Raw genomic sequence first — 23,776 nt, forward strand, 5'->3', positions numbered from 1 at the left:
TCCTCAGACTATACTTTGTGTTGCTCACCTATTAACACCCGCCCTGAGAATTGACACAGTAGAGTTGTGTACTATTAATTAGTAAATGGCTTATGCAAAGTGAGTGTCTCTGAATTCAATCTTGCTAGTTCAAACTGGTCACCTTGCCCTAAGTGCAATGATGATGATGATATTTAAATCTGCTCCACACTGTGGGAGTGCCCACAGGGAATATTACTTGCCTTCAGAAGGCACAAGTCCTGTCATTTCTGCTTTGAAAACTTTCACATTCATTGGTGGTAGCCTCATGGTCTGCAATAATTTAAGCCCTGCACATCCCATTTATGTGACAAACTCCCACTGTTTTAGGAGAATTTCAAGCACAGTTGTGACAGGTGGCAGTGTAATTCAAACAAGCTGTGATAGTTTGCAGGTCAAACAATGCAGACTTAACTTTCTTAGTGTTTCCTTTGACACAGATGTTGCCTTCCTTTTTATTGCCTAAGCATCACCTGTAGAATCCATTTTTATTTATTATGCACAAGTATACCTTGAGGCACCAGTGATGGGGAGAGTTAAATGTTTACTTTATATTGCCAAAACATAAAGCCTATAAAAATCCAGGTTTTGCATGCATTTATTAATTAAATTTTCTTGAAGCAATGTTCAACAAACCCTTATCTCATCTACCACGCAGTTTAGAAGCTGATGCAGATAACAGAGGTGATTCACACTTGGTAGGTCAACCTGGATTATAGTGCATTTGTGTACACTAGAATATAGAAAGGTTAGAATGTACTGTTGACTAACATGTATGTATTTATTACTTTTCTATTGCCATGGCAGTATATATGACAGAAATAACTTATGAGAGGAAACACTTGTGGCTCAGACTATGTTGATAGGGACATATGGGTGCAGCTATTCATGTGTTAGTAGAATGTAAAAGCAAGAGTGTGAATGAAACTAGGGGCAGGTATAATCTTACACCTAATTCCTAATAACCTATGCTGATGAATCAGGACCCATCTTGTCATGGCTCCACAGACAATGGAAATAGAACCACAAGTCAGAGAGTATACATTGAAGAAATATGGGTCCACAATACATGTCAAAGTCTGACCATAACAATGTCTTTTCCATTCTTAGAAACAATTTTATTTACAATTATTTGTGTGTGTGTGTGTGTAGTCTATATGTGTTTGATGCATATATGATTTGTGTGGGTATGTTGTGTATGTACACTGCTTTATGTATTTATGGAGTAGGTGCCAGGTTTCCTCTATTACTTTCTGCCTTATTCTTTTGAGTAAGATCTCTCCCTGAATCCTGAACCTGGGATTACCTTTTCTCAAAGGTGTCTTCATCTTCCACAAACTGAAGTTAGAGATGTGTCAAAGAGCAAGCCTGGCTTGCTATATGGGTGCAAAGATTTGAATTCAAATCTTTTTGGTAGAGCAGCAAGTTCCCTTATCAACTTAAACATCTCTCCAAATCTCTGAGTAAATTTTGAAAAGGTTGTGAATAGCAATATTGGTTAAATAGTATAATTTGTGACAGGAAAATATTTTGATTTACTTACATTAGTTTACTTACTAACTTTTCCTATAAATGCACTTGTAAGAATGGATAGGAAGGGAAACTGACTCAAAAGAGGAAAGTCAAAAATTGGGATAGCTTACTCATGTTTGCTCAAGACTACCTGAATTTTAGCCCTGAAATCCCAGTTGAAAGAAATCGAAGTCCTAGATAATCTAAAGTGTTTGATCACAGTCTTTCCCTCTGTTCTGCTTTTACACATCTGTTAATAGTCTAACCAAAGCAAAGTTGTCTTATTGGATCAATGGTCATTCAGTCAAACTAAATTTTGTTTTTGAGCTCTACACTGAGCCTGGGTTGTGCATATGCTATGATACCCATTTTCTGAGACCCTTTGAAGCATCAGTTCAAAGAGACATTGGCCTTTCTCAAGCATAATATGGAAGCGATTTTTCACCCCGAGAAACTCGAATCTGTAAATGAGTGACCTAGAGGAAAATCTAATGAGTCTGAGAGAAGGTAACTGCCAAATTGCTCGACAGCACGCTAGAAGGCTGCTTAACGAGAAAATACTGTGAGTCCTTGCTGAGCCAACTTATCAGGACTTTAAATAATGAAAGTGCCTAAAGACAGCTTTCTGGGGCTGATACAGCAAAGCATCCTCAGTAGGAGTGCTGTGTGCTATTTTTCAGTGCAAGGCTTAAGGAAGAGGATTCTAACTACAGCGAGAAAATCAGTGTGTGTCAGTGGGGTAAGGGATGTAGCTCCTAAGTCCTACCTTCCAGTTGAAGCCAAGAGGAAACTCTCTGGGAAAGTTACTGGTTGACCCAAGGAGCTTCAGGAATTCTGGGGAATGAAAATGGATTTTGAATTAATTTTAGCACAGCAGTTGTCAGAGGGAGCTAATGTAGTAGGGTGCAATAAACTCAGTGGTTCAGACTATCCGAGATACAAACAAATTATGAGAGAGACATGTAAGGACATTGCTCCCTACGTGATTAATTCAGTCACTTAAAAAAAAATCCCAGTGGAAAAATAGATTAAGACAATTTGGTACAAGGGAGTGGCATGTAAAAAAACAATACCATTCAACAAACTTGAAAGCATCTATTCCAGAGCCCTCTGCCACAGTGCATAACAGCAAGGCTTCTTTGAAGATTAGTAAGGTACAAGAATGCAATAGAAATTCACCTTTCTAAATATAAAGACAATATTCCCAGGAAAACAATATAAAGAACTGAAGTAAACTTCATTTCAAGGTACTTAGGGTAAAACATATATACATATATATATATATATATATATATATATATATATATATCTTTATTTCCCCTAACCCACAAAATTACCCAACTCCACATAATCTTTGGCTGTGGGTCTCCACATCAGCTCCAACAGTTGCTGGGTAAAGCTATTCTGCCTACATTTATGTTAGTTACCAGTCTGCAAGCATAACAGAGTATTATCACAATGGAGAGTAAAAGGGATGGGTTCTCTCTCATGGCATGGGTGTCAAGCTGGGCCATTCATTTGATGGTCCTTCATTTAAATTCTGCTCCATCCCATGCCCCTGAATATCCTGTAGGAAGGAAAAATTGTGGGTCTGAAGTTTTGTGACTGTGTTGGTGTCTCAGGGACTCCAATGTAAGTCTTTCTTGATTACAGGAGATAGCCATTTCAGGTTCCATATTCTTCATTGCTAGGACACTTAGCTAGTGTTATCCTCATAGATTCCTGGGAGTTTACTTTGTCCTATGTTTCTAGCTCATCCCAGAGACAACCCTTCTCCCAATACAGTTGTTTCACTGTGTGCTCTGTCCCGCTGATCTCCCCCAACCTCATCCCTCCTGTTTCTATCCCCACTTGCTCCCTTACCCAGTCCCCTTTTTCTTTCAACCCACGATGTTTAATATATTTTTCCTTCAATGTGAGATTCAAGTGTGCCCCCTTGGGTTATCCTTGTTACTTAGCTCCTTTGGGTCTGTGGCTTGTAGCATAGTTATCCTATGCATTATGTCTAATATCCACTTATAAGTAAATACATATCATGTTTGTCTTTTGAGATCTGCCTTATATAACTCAGGATGATCTTTTCTAGTTCCTTCCATTTGCCTGTAAATTTCAAGGCTGAGTAATACTCTATTGTGTAAATGTACTACATATTGTTTATTCTCTGGTTGAGGGACATCTAGGTTGTTTCTAGTTTCTCTCTATTATGAATAAAGCTATTATGAACATGGGTGAGCAAGTGTCCTTATGTATACTGGGGCATCTTTTGGGTATATACCCAGGAGTATTATAGCTGGGTCTTGTGATAGATCTATTCCAAGAAACTTTGAAATTGATTTCCAAATGGGTTGTACAAGTTTACACTGCAATCAGTAATGAACGAGTATCCCTCTTGCCCAACATCCTTGCCAGCATGAATTATAGTTTGAGTTTTTGATCTTTGTCATTCTGACCTGTATAAGATGCTATTGTGTTTTAATGGTATTTCTTTTTGTGCAAATATATATTTCTTCATCTTTATGTGTTTCTATTTTTGTTGTTGTTTATGATTTTTCACCTTGTTTTTAATTTTATTTTTATTAAATTATTTTATTTATTTGCATTCCAAATATTGCTTCCCTTTGCTGTTTCCCCTCCCGGAGTTCTTCACCCCATCCCTCCTCTGCTTTGTCTCTAAGAGTGGTTTTCCCCACCCAACACAAATTAAATGAAGAGAAACTTGAAGTAATCCCACTAAAATCAGGGACAAGACAAAGCTGCTCTCTCTCTCCCTATCAACTCAAAATAGTATTTGAAGTTCTAGCTGGAGAAATTAGACAACAAAAGGATGTCAAGGGCAAACAAATAGGAAAGGACGAAGTCAAGGTATCACTGTTTGCAGATGATAGGATAGTATCAATAAGTGACCCTAAAAATTCTACCAGAGAACTTCTACAGCTGATAAACAAGTTCAGCAAAGTGGCTAGATTTAAAATTAACTCAAACAAATCAATATCTTTCCTTTATACAAATAATAAATGGTTGAGAAAGAAATTAGGAAAACAGTACCCTTCACAATAGCCACGGATAATATAAAATATCTTGGTGTAACTGTAACCAAAAAAGTGAAAAATCTGTATGACAAGAACTTCAAGTCCCTCAGGAAAGAAAACAAAGAAGACCTTAGGAGATGGAAAGATATCCATAGGATTAACAAAGATCCATAGGATTAACATAGTTAAAAATGACCATCTTACTAAAAGAAATCTACAGATTCAATGCAATCCCATCTAAATTTGAACACAATTCTTCACAGACATGGAAAGAGCAATTCTCAATTTTATCTGTTTCTTGAGATTTTTATTTGGCTCATTTTCTTCTGTTCCTTTTTGTGCAATTCTGGTTTGTTTTTCTTTTATCTTAATGCTATTTTTTTGTTGCCTGTATTCTAAAAGGAGAAGGAAAGTATACGGTTTTGGAGGGAGGTAAGGTCTTCCAGGAGAAGTTAGGGGATGTGAAACTATAATCACAATATATTATATTAACAAATCTATTTTCAATCAAAACATTTGTATAAGGAACAGATAAAGTGATTCAATAAATGTTAATACACGTTCTTATTAAATATGTATCAAAAATTTGTTCTTATGGAAAATACATGTCTGAGTCTTTTGCAATAATGTTTCACTTATTATAGAACTGGCCAAAGTGCTATAAAGGTATAATATATAATGACAATGGTTGGAGCAAGAAACAAGTTTTACTTACTCCTTTTACTGGAGTAAGAAACAGTCAAGCAATAAGATGATACCCAGGGATGTCAGAATGAGTTTCCCATGGCTTTCCTGTAGCTTCCAGATTTTCTATAGCTTTTTTATATTTCCAAAGTAGCCAGAAAAAGAGAAAATAAATACAAGAACCAAAGACTGTTAACATGCTCTGGAGTTTGTATTTATCCCTTTGTCCAGAACATAATCACATTTCCTCAGCTGGCTTTTGAGAAGGCTAGATCTTGAGTTTCTTACCATTCGGCTAGTAAAATATGTACAGGTCCTTGGGTTGGTGGTTTAGTCTGTGGGAGTCCCACAGGACCAGATTAGTTGGCTCCATAGGTCTTCTTGTGTGTCCTGTCTACAGATATCATTAATAAGCTCTCCAAACAAATTAGTAGATATATAAGTTCAGCTTAATGTATGTCTTTTAACAATTAGAGCAAGAGCCTTCTCTGACTTGGACTCCGTTTTCTGCCCTACTCTAGTTGGGCTGCCTTCTTTGACCTCAGTGGGAGAAGATGCTCTTAGTCCTGATGCTACTTAGGTACAAAGGCAGGTTGGTACTCGGGGCTGGGTGCCTATTCTTTCTCTCATTTTCTGAGTAGAAGGGAGAAGGAAATGGGAAAAGCAGGGGAGTAGGATGGGACTGGGAATAGAGGAGGGAGGGAGTCTGCAATTGGAATGTAAAATTAATTAATTAAAATTAATAGCCTAAACTTAAAATTGGTGGGTTAAACTAATATATTATTATTTCTCAAATGTTCAAAGGATTGAGAAGTTAAGTTCTAGGTAGTTTTCACCCCATTTGTATTTAGAAGGTAGACCTTCCAGAAAAAGGGTAATGCTGTTGGTGATGAAATAGCTGTTTTCTGTCTCTTATATAACTTTGAATTTTTAATGTAATCGCTTTGAATGAACTAATTCATGTTTCCTCCTTAAGAAATGCTGGTAATAAATGCCACTAGAAGGTATCTTACCAATATGCATGCAAAATTAAGATCAGGTCAAAAAAGTTCAATAAATACTTTTTTGGTAAAGAGGATTGGCCAATATTGAGTTATTCATCACCAATAGCAAATGGTAGTTGGCAGAAAAGTACTTATTGGAGAGAGTGAGTTCTGGGTTTGGACCTGCCTGGCTGACCTAATTTCTTTATCTAGATGTAACTTCACGTGTTACATTTTCTTAGAGCTCCCACTTAAAGTTTTGAAGGTTATCTTTGCCTGTCATACAAAGACACGTTCCCTTATCTAGTGGCTATATTCAATTATGTACATATACAAATTTGAAAGTTACTTTTACAGGAAACAAACATTAGTTTCTTTGATTAAGTGTGTTATTTATTGTCAATATATTCCCCACCAAATTCAGTATTAACTGGTTTACTTTCTATCTGTTCTATGCAAAATGACTATTGATTTTCTTTAGACTAAGTTCTTCACTTGTTGAATCAAATATTCCAGATAGCTGTGAGTTGGGATAATCACTCCTCCTGTGCCCTTTAATTGAGTCTTGATATAAATGTGATGAGGAATTCCAGGAGGGAGCCAACACCTTTAATCAGGTGTGATAATCCACATTATCAACCAGTGCTTCTGAAACCATAGCATGGATTGCATGCAAGTCAAATGCTTTACTCTGACATAAAATGAGTAACTATATTTTAGGATTACAGTATTCTCTGTATCATTTTATAATTTTAAGCCATTACTAAGAGAGTTCTGCATAAACTATGATTTTGAGAATACCCCTCATTCTAGAATACATTTCTAGTTGTCTAATTTAGAGTTGAAAAAAATTAACCCTACTTATACTCTCTTAGATAAAGGAAAATTTCTTGTCTCTTCCTTATGAATAAAGTAGGGGAAGTGATAGATTTTAAAGAGAGGACTAGAAATGCTACACATTCTGCCTCTCTTTGGTATAAATCACATTGGCACAGTAAGTAGCAAAGATTGGAGGTACACATACAGGTAAACTTTGGTTTGGCCATTGGGAAAAGGATAGTGAGTATTCAGGTGAAAAAGTAAGGTTCTTTTTGTTTTAGACACTAATAACCCTTCTAAAATGAAGTTGAAATAATGATCATGAGAATAACTGCAGAGTCTAGGCACACAAAGATGAATTTATAAAAAGGGATTGAAAAAATTTCTTGTTAAAAGTTATTTCAGTGTTTATAAATATAAGATATTTTCATATTTTATTTAAGTACAAAGCAGGAGCATATTCTCTAATTTTTAAGAAATGTCAACTAGTAAAGATATTTCAAAATTTTATAGAAGTAGCCATTTAATATGTGATATCTTATTATGACATTTCTCATGTATGTCAAAACTAGAGGATAGAAGAAATAATGCTTGTACAGTGTTGTCTTAGTAAAGGTTTCATTGCTATGAGGAGATACCATGACCAAAGCAGCTCTTAGAAAGGCAAATATTTAATGAGAGCTGGCTTTCAATTTTAGAGGCTCAGTGCATTGTCATCATGGCAGCTTGTAGGAAGACATAGCTCTAGAGAAGGAGCTGAGAGTTCTCTATCTTCATCTGAAGGCAGACAAAATGAAACTCTCTTCTGTAGGCAGCTATGAGGAGGTTTTCAACTGCACTGGGCAAAGCCTGAGCATGGGACCTCAAAGCCTGTCCTCACTGTAATGCACTTCCTCCAACAAAGCCCACCTACTCTATGGTGTTGTCAAGGCCACATTTCCTAATAGTACTACTTCCTGGGCCAAGCCACCACTAAGGTGTATTCATGAAGCAAGAAGATAGCAATAAATTGTGAAACATTATAGGACATCATGCTTGATGAACATTCAAGTTCACAATACAAACGAAATGTGGGTATTTAATGTGATTTAAACAATACATTGATGAACTACCAGCTATCATAGACAGAAAGGTCATCTTACTGTGAAGACAAATGAGGTTCATTTCTGTTTATAATTAAACCTGTTTCTCTGGGGGTAGGCTATGCTACATCTCTAATTTGTAAAATGTCTTCTTCCAGGAAATGACAACTGTGGCAGTTTGAATAGATATGGCCCTGATAGATTCATTATTGGAATGCTTAAGTATAGGAAATGGCACTATTAGGAGCTATGGCCTTATTGGAGGAGATCTGGCCTTGCTAGAGGAAATATGTCACACTGAAAGTGGGGTTTTTGTTGTCTTAAATGTTTAAGCTATGACCAGTGTGAAACACATCCAGTCTTCTTATTGCTGCCAGTGTATCAGAATGTAGAACTCTCAGCTACTTCTTCAGCATCATATCTGCCTGGAACTGCCATACTTTCCACCATGATGGTAATGGACTAAACATCAGAAACTGTAAGGTAGCCCTGACTGGAATTTTTCTTTTCTAAAAGCTGTCGTTATCATGGTGTCTGTTCACAGCAATACAACTCTAACTAAGATATTATCCTATCTTTTTTTTTTTTTTCAAAATCTTATTAAAATCTTTCAACACTACCTATGCTTCAAAAGGCTGTTATGACTATTTTCTTACTACTACCTTGCAATCCTGTCTTTGTTTCAGGAAGTTGTTATGACTAATTTGTCATGCTTATGTTCTGCAGCTGCAATCCTACCTAAATTGCCCACCAAATCCCACGTTTGGAAACCTCTTTGTTCTGGAGCTGTAAAAACTTTGTCTTCTTCACATGCAATGTTGAGCTTTTGAATCCTATCTTAGTGGGAAACAGGTCATGTACACAAATAAAAATTCTTCCTTGAATTAACTGCTTCCTTTAATTAATTTGGCCATGAGGATTGGGGTCAGTGGTCTTTCTTCTGCCATCTTTGTGATAAACAATATAACATGATATTTTCTAACTTTAAATATTTGTATGGTTATGAGACATAATTGAAAGAAAAGTCACGAGTCTTCTGTAGTAATGATTAGGGCCATGAGTTTGATAGGGATGGCTTCTAAATTTATGAAAATGTAAAGTCTTAATATTTAATGATGATGTTATTCCATCAATGAGAACATTTTTCAATTAATGAGAGGTAACCAATTGAAACATCCAATGTTGAAAATTGGATGGAATGAGAAATTCATGTACTGCTGTAAGAAGTGTAACTTTATAAATTTTATAGAACCACACAAAATATATTATAAAATTCTTATAATGCTCAAAGCATTTAGATGATCAATCAAAACTCCTTGGGAGTTATGAAAATGAACAAAATTGTGCAAGCTTATAAAAACATGTTTATAATTATGTTCATCAAGCAAATTTTGGCAAGCACCACATATTGAAAATTTCTAACAGTTACATAAGGAAGTTTACATTAATGATACACAGATACATGATATTAAAATTAAAACCTGTGCTCTAAATGCATAATTTCATATATACACATAATAAAAGTGGTATTTTAACAAAAAATTAAAATGACTCACATAATATATGTACATAGCTACTCACCTATTATGAAAATTAAATATTTAGTGTTTATATATGCTTCCTGTAAGGTGATAATTATTTGAAAAAGTTTGAAGATTAAAGAAAATACTTTAATCAAATTATCTAAATGGAATCATGTAAAAATTACTCTTGTTAATGAATTACCTGCTAAACATGATTAGTTATATAATTAGGAATGATTATATGGGAGATATTTTGATGTATTTGAGAGTTTTATGGGTATCATACTTAATTATATGTGATAAATTTATCTCTAAATTTACTTAATTTAAAAATGTAGGAATTACATTTTTTACAGTAATTAATATTGTATGAGTTGTGTGCTTTCATGTCTCTTCTTGAGATAAAAGTGTTTAAATACTAATATGTACATACATTAATTTGTGAGGTTGTATATGTACCTGTTTATGTCTATGCATACACACATAGAAACATCAAAGGTCATGTGCCATTATTTTTATCTATATGCTGAGGCTGCTTCTCCTATCATTCAGTATTGCGGCTAAAGTTAATTGATATGAATTTATTTTTTACTATCCATCTTCAACTTGAATTATGCAAGGTATGACATCTAGCTAAGCAAAAGCTTGATAACCTAATGTAACAAGCTTGAACATCAAAACTCAGCTAAAATTCTTTTATGTGACAATTGGCTCATAAATGTCTGCTGGGCAGATGGTGTTGGTTTTAAAAGAGAGACATAGTTTGCCTGGAGAATTTCAGAGAAATCTGGGCATCATTCTGAGATTCTGGTAAAGGAGAAAGGTGTCATTTCCTTGACAGCCCCAGTGGTTTCTGTGTTACTGTTTGCATGACAGATGCCATGAACAGATTGACGTGTAAAGAAAGGTGAGGTACAAGAAAATCATGCATTAGAACTCATTAGCAGGAGTTAGACAAGCTCTGCAGGGAGCCTCTCAGAAGCATTTTGATGTATAGGAAGTATTTAACGTTCTTAATAAATGTGCTTTTTAATATGCTGCAGCTAGATTTACCTATGTAGCACTTGTCTAAGTGGAAAAGAAAAATAGCACAGTTCACTGATAAGCAAACTTCCATGAATACAGAGCAGAAATTATTCAGTCTCACATACAATTTTCCATACCTAACATTCTTTGCTGTTTCTCTTTTTCTCTTTTCATTTGGAGGGGAAGAAAAAAAAAACTAATCCTCTAACTACCCACTACTATTAAAAAACATCATACAACATTGAAGAAATAACCTTTTATAATGATAGTTTTTCTATTTAAAGCACATTTTCTTTTGTTTTATTTCTCTCTGCAATGTGAAATCTAAAGGTTTCTGTGCAACTGGAAATATAAAATAACACACTTTGCAAAGGTTATTGTGTCATTGACCAAGGTTATTAGAAAGAACATTTCTGTTACATGAGGAAGAAATATGGTTTGTTTGTTAACTAATAATCTGAAGGTAGTTTTCTCCTTTTGAGATTTATCGATTTCTGTTTTCTAAGCAGTGAATGCTGTGTTTTATTCACAGTTTCAAACAAGTTACTCAATAGTTGGTGATAGTCTGATATCACTCATAATAAACATTGTTGGAAGATAATGAAAACCTAAAAGATAATTTGATGCTCTGTATAAAAATGTTATGTTAAGAAAGGGCCATGAGATAGTAGTCTCTGTAAATCATGAAGGAAGAACTATTGGGAAAGCTGGCTGCATTGCCCACAAGCAAAATGCCAAGGCTGTCATGTCTGAATTGCAATCAAGTATGCCCCATTTTACACACACACACACACACACACACACACACACACAAACCCATGTACACACACAAACACATACAGAAGCTTTCATAAATACTTTCAACAAATTATTTATAGAAAAAAATAGCAGCTACAGTCTTAGCCTATCTACAGTAAATGTTAATGCACAATAACAGAGCATATAATGATTTTCATCAATTTTCTTTTCAACTAGTTTCTATTCTGAATATTTCTATCAGTAGTGGAGGAAATGGAAGCTAAGTAGAGCATGCTTCCTTATCATCCCTTTACATCACACTGCTTTCCTAATATCCAGGCAATGGGTGTGTCAGTCCTTAGGATGTCAACATGTAGCCTCCAATGCAAAGCTGTCATCTCCTAAGGATCTCCTTACTTATTCTTATCTGAGGTTGTTTATAATCATGCATCCTGTGTTCACAGTTTTCATAGCTATGAATGATACTCTTGACTTCCACACAACCAAAACTGCTTTTGTATCTGAGGGTCATTTCACCTAGACGAAACATGGTAAAATGTCTCTTTGCTGTTTTTTGACAAATGCCTGTTTCTTTGTTCACTTTGGAAATGTGTTCTTTGCTGAACTCCTAAGTGCCAAAGTGTCTTATCCAAGGATCCAAATTGTTTTTTCACCATCACTAAGTGCTGACTAACCTTAACCACTGATCAACTTTTGTCATATCCTCATAAACTCTTATAATTGTGTGTACTGAATTTATATATGTAAATGTCTGACCATCTTCCAGCTTCATTTTATTGCCTTAATCTCTGACACATAGATTGAAGCCATCCCAATTAATTGTCCCCTGGGTTTTTCTTTGTATTTCCATTGATCATTTCCTTGATAGCTTCATTTCTTATTGAAATTTTCAGTTATGGTTCCATTGTTTGATAATGTATTTCTGAGACAATGACCCTATATTCTGACACATTCTGGTCATATATTTGGATAGTTACTTGTATCTGGAGGTCAATGACCATGTATTCTGGTGCCACAAAAAGGTAATTCCAATTCACTTTGTCTCACAATATTGACCAACTATTGCTAACCAACTAAATTATTTAATGCAGTAACCTTTTATTTTATTCATATTTTGCTGTTATAGAATTCACTATGACAATTTTGTCTCTTACTCACAAAGAACCAGCTACCTCTAAGACTCACAGTAAGTGCTATCAAGCCCATTCCAGAGCATCTCTTCTAACTTGACAGCCGAGCTTTTTGATCTGAATGTATAGACATAAGGTTATCTAATGACTCGTGAAATTTAGAAATCTGGGCAGTGATTCTCAACCTTTAGTATACATGAGGATCCCCAACAGGTCTTATTAAAATGAAAATTGTTGGGCTCCATTCCAGAGTTTCTTACTCAATAGATGTGGAAGAGGAACTAATAATTTGATTTTGCAACAAATTCCCAGGAGTAGAGTCTACACTTTATTAATCACTAGTCTAAGATAAAATTTTCTTCAAACTTATTTTCACAAGGATTCAGTGATACCATAGGAGAACATGGACATCCTTTTTTTTTCTTCCCCTTTCTCCTATTTCAATTTTTTTTTATATAGTGTCTTATCTTTAGAGGAAAGAAATGATACCAATAACTTCAGGATTAAATACTACTTTAAACCTTTAAAGTTTGAGGGATAACATTGTTCATGCTTGGACACTTAGAAAAGACTTGGAGAGTAGTCAGCAAAATGAGGATTGGTATATTACTAAGAAATAAAAATGAAGATTCACAAAGACAGGCTTGATTAGGTCTGGTCATTGTTGTGTGTTTCACAACTCTGCCATACTCTTGACACACTCCAACAATGCTTTTTGCTGTTATCCATGTAAAAGCTTTCATTTATGATTTCCCATAAGTAGGGCATCTGTTTCCTTCTCACTCCATTGAAAAGTGGTTAAAATATTGCATGTATAGTCTCTAAAGTTGGTATGGCCAAAACTAAAAGGCAATAGTAAGAGAAAAGTAGCTATGCTTCTAGCTGAATAAAAAGTAAACATGATTTCCTTCAAAGTGAGAAAAATTATTAGCTCATGTCCTTGAACATAGCCCTACTTATTTTAACTTATGAAAAAATTATGTCCTTTTACTAATTCCAAAACTATGAAAAAGTTCTCTCATTTCCAGAAGGAATGATGCTAGTCATTTTTCCTCCTATTTCTTTATTTATAACCTTCATTGCTCATTTAGCAACTTTAAATCTGACTATAAATTTAGTCAAATCTATCTAATTTACCATATATAATTTCATGTTTATGAGTTCAATCAAAAATTAGCTTATGCAGTATCTGATCTTTAAGAATATAAATGCCATGTAGATATTTACAGAGCAATACATATTCATCTATTTAAAAGGCCGAATGCCATCTCAGTCTATAAGTTAGAACATAAATAATTTTAACATTTCAAAATTGTTGACAATTTTGATGGTATTCAGCATTGTGTCACTGTAAGAAATGCCCAAAGTGACATCAGAATTTATCTATGTTCAGATGTGTTTGTTCACGTATAAAACATAAAATTCTAGATGTGAAACTACTGAGTCAAAAGATACATGTTTAATCAGATTGAGAAATACATTCTCTAGAATGACATCACTACAGTGGGTAACGCCCAACAGCTCTTGGTATCACTTCCTGGCTCAGAGTAGATGCTATTGTTCTTTCATCCTTGAGTAATTCAGTAGGTGAAAATTACTTCTTGATACTGATGTATCCAGTTTCTTGATACTGGTGTATCAAGTTTAGGACTTTCAAACACCTATTTTCTGGACTTGTCTTTTTTGGCTCCTTTGTTCACTTGGGGGTACTCCTAAGGACAAAAATCATGAATGTGACTTGCCTTGGTAAATTACAAATAACCATTTCATTTAGACATCGCAGCATATGTATAAATAAGTGTTGTGAGAATTTATATCCTGTGAATGGCTTCCAGGAGGACGAATGATAAACTTTTATATATGTCAGACTGCAAGTACCAAAGCCAGAGCCCCAATATGGATCAGTCGCAGACTAGAAGCCATTTATTTCCATCCTTCGACTGACTTTTGCATTCCTTGCTCCCTCCTATGGAGTGTTCATCAGTCTAACTCATCTAGATTTTTGTAGCCTTCTGTGATTCTAATATCACAGCAATTAACACTATTACGTTGTGTGTTTCTGAACAGAGTTTCATAATGTACATCTGATTACTATCGTCTTGGGTTGAGGTCCTTTCAGTTACTTTATATTCCTACATAGAAAAACCTATATATTATGGGAAGTCCATAAATGTGTCTTTTGTCTGGCATCAAGTTAGGGATATCTCCAAGCTTATAAAATGCCAAAGTATTTCTACATAACCTTATTCTGTTATCTTATAAACAATGCAATTCAGTTCTTTATTGTCTCTAGTGCAAACACTCATATTGTCAATGTATTAATTACCCATGTGTCTGTATTATCTAATAGTCAGTGGTAATTTATATCCCAAAATAGACCTGTAGGTCTTTTTTCATATGTTTACAACCTGGTAGATACAAATATTTTCATGTTATACACTCTTTTGTGACAAGGCTACCTACTCTTTCTTACTGGTATGCCTTTCCATGTCTAAAATACTTGTTTGATAGTTTGTTTCACTTACCATATTTAAGTGTGATTTTTGAAAAGGCAGGCATTGTGCCATATTCACTCTATATCCTGTATTCCTGAAAAAATTTTGCATATATTAATTCTTTATGTAAAAAAAGCAATGAACACCTTTGGAAAAATATTTATTGTAGTTTTAAGGTTGTGATATAGTTATATTATCTTCCTCTCCTTACCTCCATTTAAGTCTCCCACAAATCTCTCTTGCTTATTTTTTTTTAATTTATGGTCTCTTTTGCTTAATGAAATGTACACACACACACACACACACACACACACACACACACACACAGCTGGATGACCAACTGGGATGCTCTGCCCTGGGGAAGATCATCTCTCTAGCTTTCCTTACCTGACTTAAGTTCTTTGTGCAGGCTTGCAGACTCCTGTTTTTCCCCTTTCCCCTCCTCCCTACCCACTTTAACATATTTATTGTGTTTGTCCATGTTCTGCTCTTGTTCAAGTAATCATATTTGTAAGACTGTGGGTAACTTCGGACATTCCTATGAGATATGATCTCACAGCAAACTCCCTGATCCTCTGGCTCTTACAATTTCTATACTCACTCTTCACAACAATCGCTAACTTTTAGGTACGGGAGTTGGTTTGTAGATATACCCTTTGGGCCCACACTCAGTATTGCTGTATTTTCATTGGCTGGGGTTTTCTATTGCTGGTCTCCCATTTCAAAGAGAAGTTCCCTTGATGAGGTAGGAGGATTAAACTCATTTGTAAATATAAGGACAAATATTTTGAATGGAGTTAGAGATTATGCTGGTTTAGTAAAGTGGCAGTTGGAAGTTCTTCTCCAAGACTTCACTAGCATTTGAGATTATTGTGCCATACTGGTCTTTGCTGCATAGGTGTTGTAACTGAGTTGCATTGTTGGTGGCTTCTCTGATTTGAAGCCTTGCATGGTGCCTTCTTGCATTCTTGAAAGTGAATCCTCAAGAAAGAGGCTGGTGGGTTCTGGCTCAGTGGACTCTAACACAGTCTTTTTGGGTCCTGTCTGAAGGGCATGGTTTATTCAGCAATAGGGACTTTACTTCTATCTCTAGGGACAACCTAGGGCAATAGTAATAAACTATAATGTTCTGGGGCTGTAGTCTCCCAAAGATGATCAAGTGACAAAATAAGTTCATCACTTTATAGTGACTCATGGATTTGTATTTTAAAGGTTTACACTTCACATGCCTTTCTACCTTTAATAATTTAAAATAAATTGAAAATAATTTAAAATAAATTGAAGTATATCATTTAAGTAACACTATAGTCCAAAATAAAAGAAACCCCTAAAAATTTACCAACAATACCCAAATTATTAAGAGAAATTTGGCTAATTATCAAATAAGCTTATTTTGCTTTCTATTTCTTTTAGTACCAACTTGCAGTAATTTAATATTTTAAAATTTCTATTATTTAAACATTTTCATTATCTAAAGCATAATAGTAAGGATACATGTTTGTTTATTATAGTTCTCAATAGAGTGTTTTTTGGAAGAAAAGCAATTTTGCATAGCTTCTGGAAATAATTGTTTCGTCTATTTACCTTTGTTACTTAGAATCCTAAAAGCTCATTTTATATGAGGAAATGTATTGTTTTCATAAAAATGTGGAGACATTAAATAATTGAAATATCTATGCATAATTTAGATAACTGCTTTCAGAAGATCCCCTGTTTGATGGAAGCAGGTAAAAGGGAAATTAAGTGCTGTGTATTGTTAGACAATTGTGTTTTCATAAATTTGTGGCATGTTGTGATAATTTTCACAAATCTGTCAATAGTAGCCCAAATTACCAGTGCCACTATGAAAAATCTATGAAGTACTTATGAAAATTGCACTATTTCTAATTTGTATATTGGGATAGATTCAATTACAGCTAGTCAATTTGAACATTAAGATAGTATATTCAATTTTCAATGCCGATATAAGCCACAGGAAGGCCTCATTTCCATCTCATATGGTATCAAAACACTTAGTCAAATGAGGAAATAAATGGAGAAAAACGAAGATGTGGGAGGCCAGCCCAGTGGAAGCCATTCACTCAACTCCTGCCATGCTGTAGGTGCTAACAGCACATGAGAACACTTAAGTGTATGCACAAAAGTAATTAATTTCTCAAGACAAACTGAACTTCTCTAGATTTCCCACCTTAAATAAAACAGCTAGAGTAAGAACCATATTTGGAAACATCTAGACCTGACAAAGTAGCATGGTAAAATGCTTTATTATATAATGTCAGCAGAGTCAGAGATAGTATTCTATAAGCAAATGCATTACTTACTTGCACACTAACTCTTTCAAGTGCCTTGAGTAAAGCGTATCTATCATTATTCATATACCAGTTTAGGTTCAGGTTTTCAGCAAATGAGTTCTAGTATATTTCTATTGTGCTACCAAGAGAGAGGTAAAGAAAAATCAAATAATATAATATCACAAATCAAATCAAGTTTCCAGCCCTCCACCCCCCAAAATTCTGATTTTTAGAAGAGTAAATGCAAGATTGTAATAGCAAACTGTATGGTGGTCTGTAGTCAGATTTGTACCTCCAGTCTTTGAGGGTAGAAAAGTTATTCAGACACCTAAAAAACAAATAGAGTCTGTGTCAGTAGAACTGCAATTTTATATTCTGTAGTTCTAGTGGTTTGAAAACAAAGGTCATCTTTGAAATATGTATAAAGGTAAAGATAATTAAAAGGAATAATTATGTGTAAAAGATAATAATATGTCTTCATATATTAAATTCAGAATGCTTCTCCCATCCCCACACAAAAGTTTCTTATTCTATTGGTGCATGTGGAAATGGCATAAATGAATTAGATAAAGGAGAAGCCTGTCACATCTGTTTTCCAGCTCCAAGTGAAGGCCTATGGATGAGACTGCACAATGTAAGTGTCCTTCAAGACAATTGCTACACTAGTAACATATGTCTGCTGTTGTGACATCTGAAGAAACAACACCTCCATTATCCTGACACTAGGAAAACATTTTCTGAGGACTTTATACCCAAGCTGAGGTATGAGGGGTGAGTTTTCTTCCAGTTGGCTTACCTAAGAACTATCAAGCTGTTTCCATGGATGGGGAAGGAATCACTGTAGCTGCATCTGAGAACAAAGGAAGGTGGACAGGGATGTGAGGATGTCACATCATGGGGTAAGCAGCTTTGGTAATCACTTCTGCTCCCTTTTAAGAATTCCCGGTGTATTTGCACTGTTGTCATATCTGAGAAGCCTCTCATTCATATCTACCTGCACATTTCTTCATCTGGAGTAGAGATTAATATGAAATGTGACTTCAAAGGTCTGAAAATTATTTGAGAGGAAAGTTGACCTCATATGCTATTGTATAAAATAATGATCACATAAACCATTTTGGAGAGCTCCGTGATAAATGTTTGCATTTGTTGCTTTTCTTTATATATATTTAATTATTTATATTATAATATTATATTATAATAATTTATATATATAAATATATATTTAATTAGGTATTTTCCTCAATTACATTTCCAATGCTATCCCAAAAGTCCCCCATACCCTCCCCCCCACTGAAAAGCATTTGTTGCTTTTCAAGTTAAAACTTCTTATACCCCAGTACAGGGGAATGCCAGGGCCAAGAAACAGGAGCAGGTGGGTAGGGGAGCAGGGCGGAGGGAGGGTATAATAAACTTTGGAATAGCATTTGAAATGTATATAAAGAAAATATCTAATAAAAAATAAATAAATAAACTCAATTAAAAGGCTTCATAAGTGTTGCTGTTGATCAGCTGTAGACTCAGGCACTGAAACTCTAAATAGGCCACAGTGGCAGTTACAAAATCTGTAGAATCTAATACACATAAAATAGTAAAGAAGAAATGATCTCTAGAGGCTGGTAGACACCACATCAGCTGAACCAAGGCAATGAAAGATTTTTTTTTATTTCCTGTAAACAAAGGAATTGGGGATTTGCCCATTCACTGGGATAAAATGAAAGACCTACCTGGGAGAAAAATAAAAAATGTGGTGGCACAGAGCTGATAGTTTGAACAAAGTCAATAATATCAAAGCCTTAAAACAAGTTCCAAAATTTTGAAGTCAAAGAAAAAAGGAAGAGAGGAGACTGACAATATTAAACATGACTGAGTCTTTGAAATGGTAGGGGTTTGTGGGCTACTTTATTTAATTTCACTGTCAATGACCATTGAAATACTCCCCTACCAGATGGAACAACTGAAACAAACCACGTAACATCCATCTTCCACAAAGAACTTGACCTTTGCTTTTTAATCAACAACTGCATTACTGGTCTGTGTCCTAAGGAGCCATGAGATTCTCTACTCATCCTGTGAATCTGGTCCTTCTTGCTAATGATTTGATCCTGGGATAAAATTCAGTGAGCTGGTGTTTGATATGGAAGCAGAAAATGATAAATAAATTAAAAAAGGCATATTCTACAAAAAGTTCTTCAGACTTGTAACTCATAACAACCCAGGAGAAGGAAGCCTGTTTGTTTTAGATGCTCTCTCCCTCCCTATGCACATGCTTGCCCTTCTTTTCCTCCTCCTCTTCTTTTCTTTAGAAATGAAATGCCAAATATGGAGACTCTATCTAGGCAACAAAGACTCTGGTCCTTTGATATATTTAGTTCAGTGATAGTATAACAACAGGAACTAGGGTTAGATATATAACAGTCATTTAACATAAATCTTGCATACTAAACTTGAGTTTTTAGATTGATAATAAGTTCAATTTTTCCCCTAAAAGGTCATAGTTATGTAGGAAAGTCTATTTAATAATTGAATATATCCTATAGCTGTAATTTTGTTTTCCTATATGCTCATATTTACTTGTTTGATTGTTTTAATTGGTTTATATAGGATGCAACCAGAATGTATTCATTACAAATATTTGAAGTATAGAGGGGAGAGATTCTGGAGACCCTCTCCTAGAGGAAGGACTGGCAGTTAAGAATGGTTGTAGGAGAGGAACCCATTCTCATCAGTGATGAAACCACTGGTTCCTACACATTATACAGTGGATAGCCTCACGCACATGTCCATTTAAGTGTGCAAAATTTAACAAGAATATGTTAATTAAAAAAAGTTCTCTGGTTTCTCTCAGTTGCTAAGGGCTTTTATTTTGCAGCAAACATAGATGAATGGGGTCGTTCTTTGGACCTTAATGTTTTCCATCATTCCAATGATTTTTAAGTGTACTAAGAAAAAGTACTAGAGGCAAAGTGGACCAAAGACACAAGATCATCAAATTCTTACAAAAATGAAAACACAAGAGAGAGAGTGGAGCTCAACAAACCTTGGTCATCAATGTATAACTATTCCCCCTAAATGGTGTATAAACAAAGAAATGAAAACATTTCATCAGAGTGGATCCCAGCTCCTGGGTTAAGAGGAAGTACTCAGGACAGGCAGGGTTGGAACACAGAGTTTCCAGGTGCTGCCGTGAGAACAGTGGGTAGACTACCCAGTCCTATCCACTTTATTACTCTAAGTTGAAAGTCGCTTGATTGAAGCTCCTATACATAGCATCTGTGACTTTTATACATAGATAGAGTCCCTCTTCCTTATTTGAGTCATGTAGGATAAGCCACAAACTAACTAAGCCTGCTTTTTTAAAGTGCAGGATGTCCCTGCCCCAAGAAACCATTAAGAAAAGAAACCCTGTGGTTTTTGGTTTTCTTTTTGCTTGTTTGTTTGTTTGCTTGCTTGCTTGCTTGGTTTTTCCTCTTGGGCCTGAAAGTCTTTGTATTATAGGTCTATCATATGAAAATGATGCTTCCTATATTCCTCTTCAAGTTTCTCTCTAATTTCTTCACCCCGGGCCCCTACCTCTCCAAAAGCAACAATTTAACAGAAGGTAATATCTGAGAAATCATGTGCAGTTCTCTTCAGCATACAAGTAGGAGACACACTTTGAGGAGCAGCTTTCCATTGCCTACGTCATCTGTATCTCATATTTCATGGTGTCTTGGTTTATTTTCCTGTTGCTGTGACAAGATATTCTGACAAAGCAAGTTACGAGAGAAACAGTTTATTTGAACAAGCACTTCAGGGGAAGTCCATCTCAGCATAGAAATGAGCAGAATGGATGCTTGAAACAGGTGCTCCCATCTCATTCACAATTGGGAAATAGAGAGGGATGATTGAATGCTAGTGATTAGCTAACTTTCTCCATAATATTCAGTCTAGAATCCTCTGCCCATAGGATCAGCCCACCCACATCAATTAACGTATTCATGGTGATTCCCCACAGGCATGGCCAGAAGCCCTTCTCCAGGTGATTATAGATTGACAAATGAAAAATTTATATAATCTGGTATCAGGGAATGACCCACCACTTCCACAGTAGCCTGTTTCACTCTTGGCCTCAAACAGGTACTTGTCCAGGGTCAAGTATAGCCTACTTAGAGACAGAATTTAAATTTGCTTAAGTTTGTCATGTGTCGAAATTTTTAACCACAGTATTAAAGAGCAATCTGAGTCTAGATTCTCAATATCAAGGCATAGATAATACAATGGAAGCTGTACAGAATCTGAGATTATAGACTACAGGATGCTAACATAAATGTCAAAGTAGAAATTAAAAAGAAAACAGTGGGGTGTGTGTGTGTTCTATGTTGTTTATGACAAGATTAGAAAGTCTAAGAAAATCAATTTATAAACGTATACATCAAATAATGATGTTATTGTTTCTTTATATAAAAGTATGAGAAGGGACACATTCTCTGAAAAAATGAACACAATAACACTATTAAATAAGAAAAAGATGTAAGTATGATGCAGCCATATAATACTGCCTAGCCCCGCAAGTTTGATATGAAACACTATAAAAACAGAGTTTATAGGAAATGGCCTTAGAATTTGTCTATAAGGTATATATATATATATATATATATATATATATATATATATATATTACAAATATGAAGAATTACTGTTTAAATAATATAAACACAACACACCTTATGCAAAAGAAGAGACTAGGACTGGAGAGGTGGCTCAGGGGTTAAGAGCACTGACTGCTCTTAGAGAGGTCCTGAACTCAATTCCTAGCAAGGATACAGTGGCTCACAACCATCTGTAATGGGATGTGTAATGGGATATTCTAGTGTGTCTGAAGACAGCTATAGTGTACTCATAAAAATAAAAATAAATAAATCTTTTTTATTTTAAAAGAGACTAGTTCTTAATTTCCTTTTGTAGCAAGGCTTTGGTTGGCCAAGTTTTGCACATAACATCTAAAGTAAACTGGAAGAATACAAATTCTTATCACATTATCTACCCTAGAAGTATGCAATGCATCTATAGACACTACTTTGATCCTTCTTTAAAAGTCAATCTGCAGGTAATTTACTGGAAAAATGGAGGGAATACACAAAGGAGCTTTGATCCAAAGTAAAATATGTGGAGAGATCAAAGGGTGACATTGCATAGAGAAGTATGACAAATTGAACCCACTTCTGAGGTCAATGATTCTCCCATTTGCACAAAGTAAGGAGTTTGTCTGAAATGGGGGAGGTAGTGGGGGTGGTCTGTTTGATCACTTTCCTCAGGTGTTAAGGCAAGGCCAGGTATAACACTGAAAGTTAACCTATTGTTTTAAACTCAGCACTCCTGGAGCTTGAGAACAGAGCAGGAATTCTGCCTTCTATGCTACATAGGTGAGAGACAGCCACCCAGCCGTGGGAAGCGACTACCAGGAGGCCTATGTTAAACCAGGAGGCTGCCTGCAGGCTACAAGGAGTCCAAGGGGTTGTATGCCTGACTTAAGTGGCTCAGAAGGCTTTTTCAAGTAATCATCTAGGGGATTCAATAGCATTGAGCTGGAGGTCAGGGAATGGATCAGTGTTATCTGCTTAATGATTACTTTCATGGAATTCCAGACCTCTGAAGCACCAGAAGAGTTCTTGACCTTGACATCTGCAGCTGCATCCCTCCAGACTGAAAGATAAATGGTGGTACATTTTAAAGATTCATGGACAGGTTCACCTGTGCAGCTCACGATGTAGATGTACTCAACCCACTCACATTTGTAGCAATTCTTTTGGCTCAGATACCTTAATCATCAAAAATTGAGAAGTCACAAAATGTGGCACTGTGAAAGGCAGCCTGTTTCCTGGTTGACCTGGGTTTAAACCCCAAAGACCCAGTAGATAACTCTGCAAGGGACAAAAGAGTTTGCCACACTTCCAGGCACCAGAATCCTGACACAAGGCCCCAGATCCATAAATCAGTGGTCATCAGTCACCTAGAGCAACTGCCCAAGCTCTTGGTATTCTGTCTGGACTCCACCCCTACAGTTACCTGGCAACAGCCAGGTAGGCCTGGCCCACTATACAAGGGGCTGCTTACCCCCTCCTCCCTCTCTTACTCCTGCTTCCTAATTGCTTCTCTCTTGCCCTCTTGCAAACCCCTCTCTCCGCATTCCCTTACTCCCTTCTTGCCACATGGCCATGGCCGGCCTCTACTTTTCTACTCTTTCCCTCTCTCTGCCTTTCTCTGCCTCTACTCCATGACAGTAAATGCCTTAAACGACTGTCTTCTCATCAGGACCCACTGTGCTGGAGCAATAGAGCAGGTCCTTCTCAAAAAAGTCTTATCTCACGCAGAAGGCCTCCCTGCGTTCTCAGACATGTTCTCCACCAAGCCAAGAAGCTATCTACCTACCAAGCCAAGGACTC

At 35.8% G+C, this 23,776-nt stretch overlaps 1 long non-coding RNA gene across 3 annotated transcripts in view; it reads right to left on the reverse strand.

Annotated features, from left to right (window-relative positions):
- Positions 1 to 2,307: 2,307 nt before the first annotated feature.
- The window catches only part of LOC110309935 (uncharacterized), a 67,658-nt gene continuing 46,189 nt past the window's right edge, over positions 2,308 to 23,776 (reverse strand). Inside the window, exons 3-6 of one of the 3 annotated variants that reach the window (XR_002379771.2) lie at positions 18,148 to 18,201; positions 17,644 to 17,679; positions 17,382 to 17,490; positions 2,308 to 2,364 (exon numbers count right to left, since the gene is read on the reverse strand). This is a non-coding gene — a long non-coding RNA (uncharacterized LOC110309935). Of the gene's footprint in view, positions 2,365 to 14,076; positions 14,278 to 17,381; positions 17,491 to 17,643; positions 17,680 to 18,147; positions 18,362 to 23,776 lie in introns of those variants that run through there. The other 2 variants (XR_015044749.1, XR_015044750.1) reach the window with 2 other exon arrangements.

The sequence above is a fragment of the Mus caroli genome, unplaced genomic scaffold, assembly GCF_978045245.1.
Source record: "Mus caroli unplaced genomic scaffold, Mus_caroli_1 scaffold_12, whole genome shotgun sequence".
Classification (NCBI taxonomy): domain Eukaryota; kingdom Metazoa; phylum Chordata; class Mammalia; order Rodentia; family Muridae; genus Mus; species Mus caroli.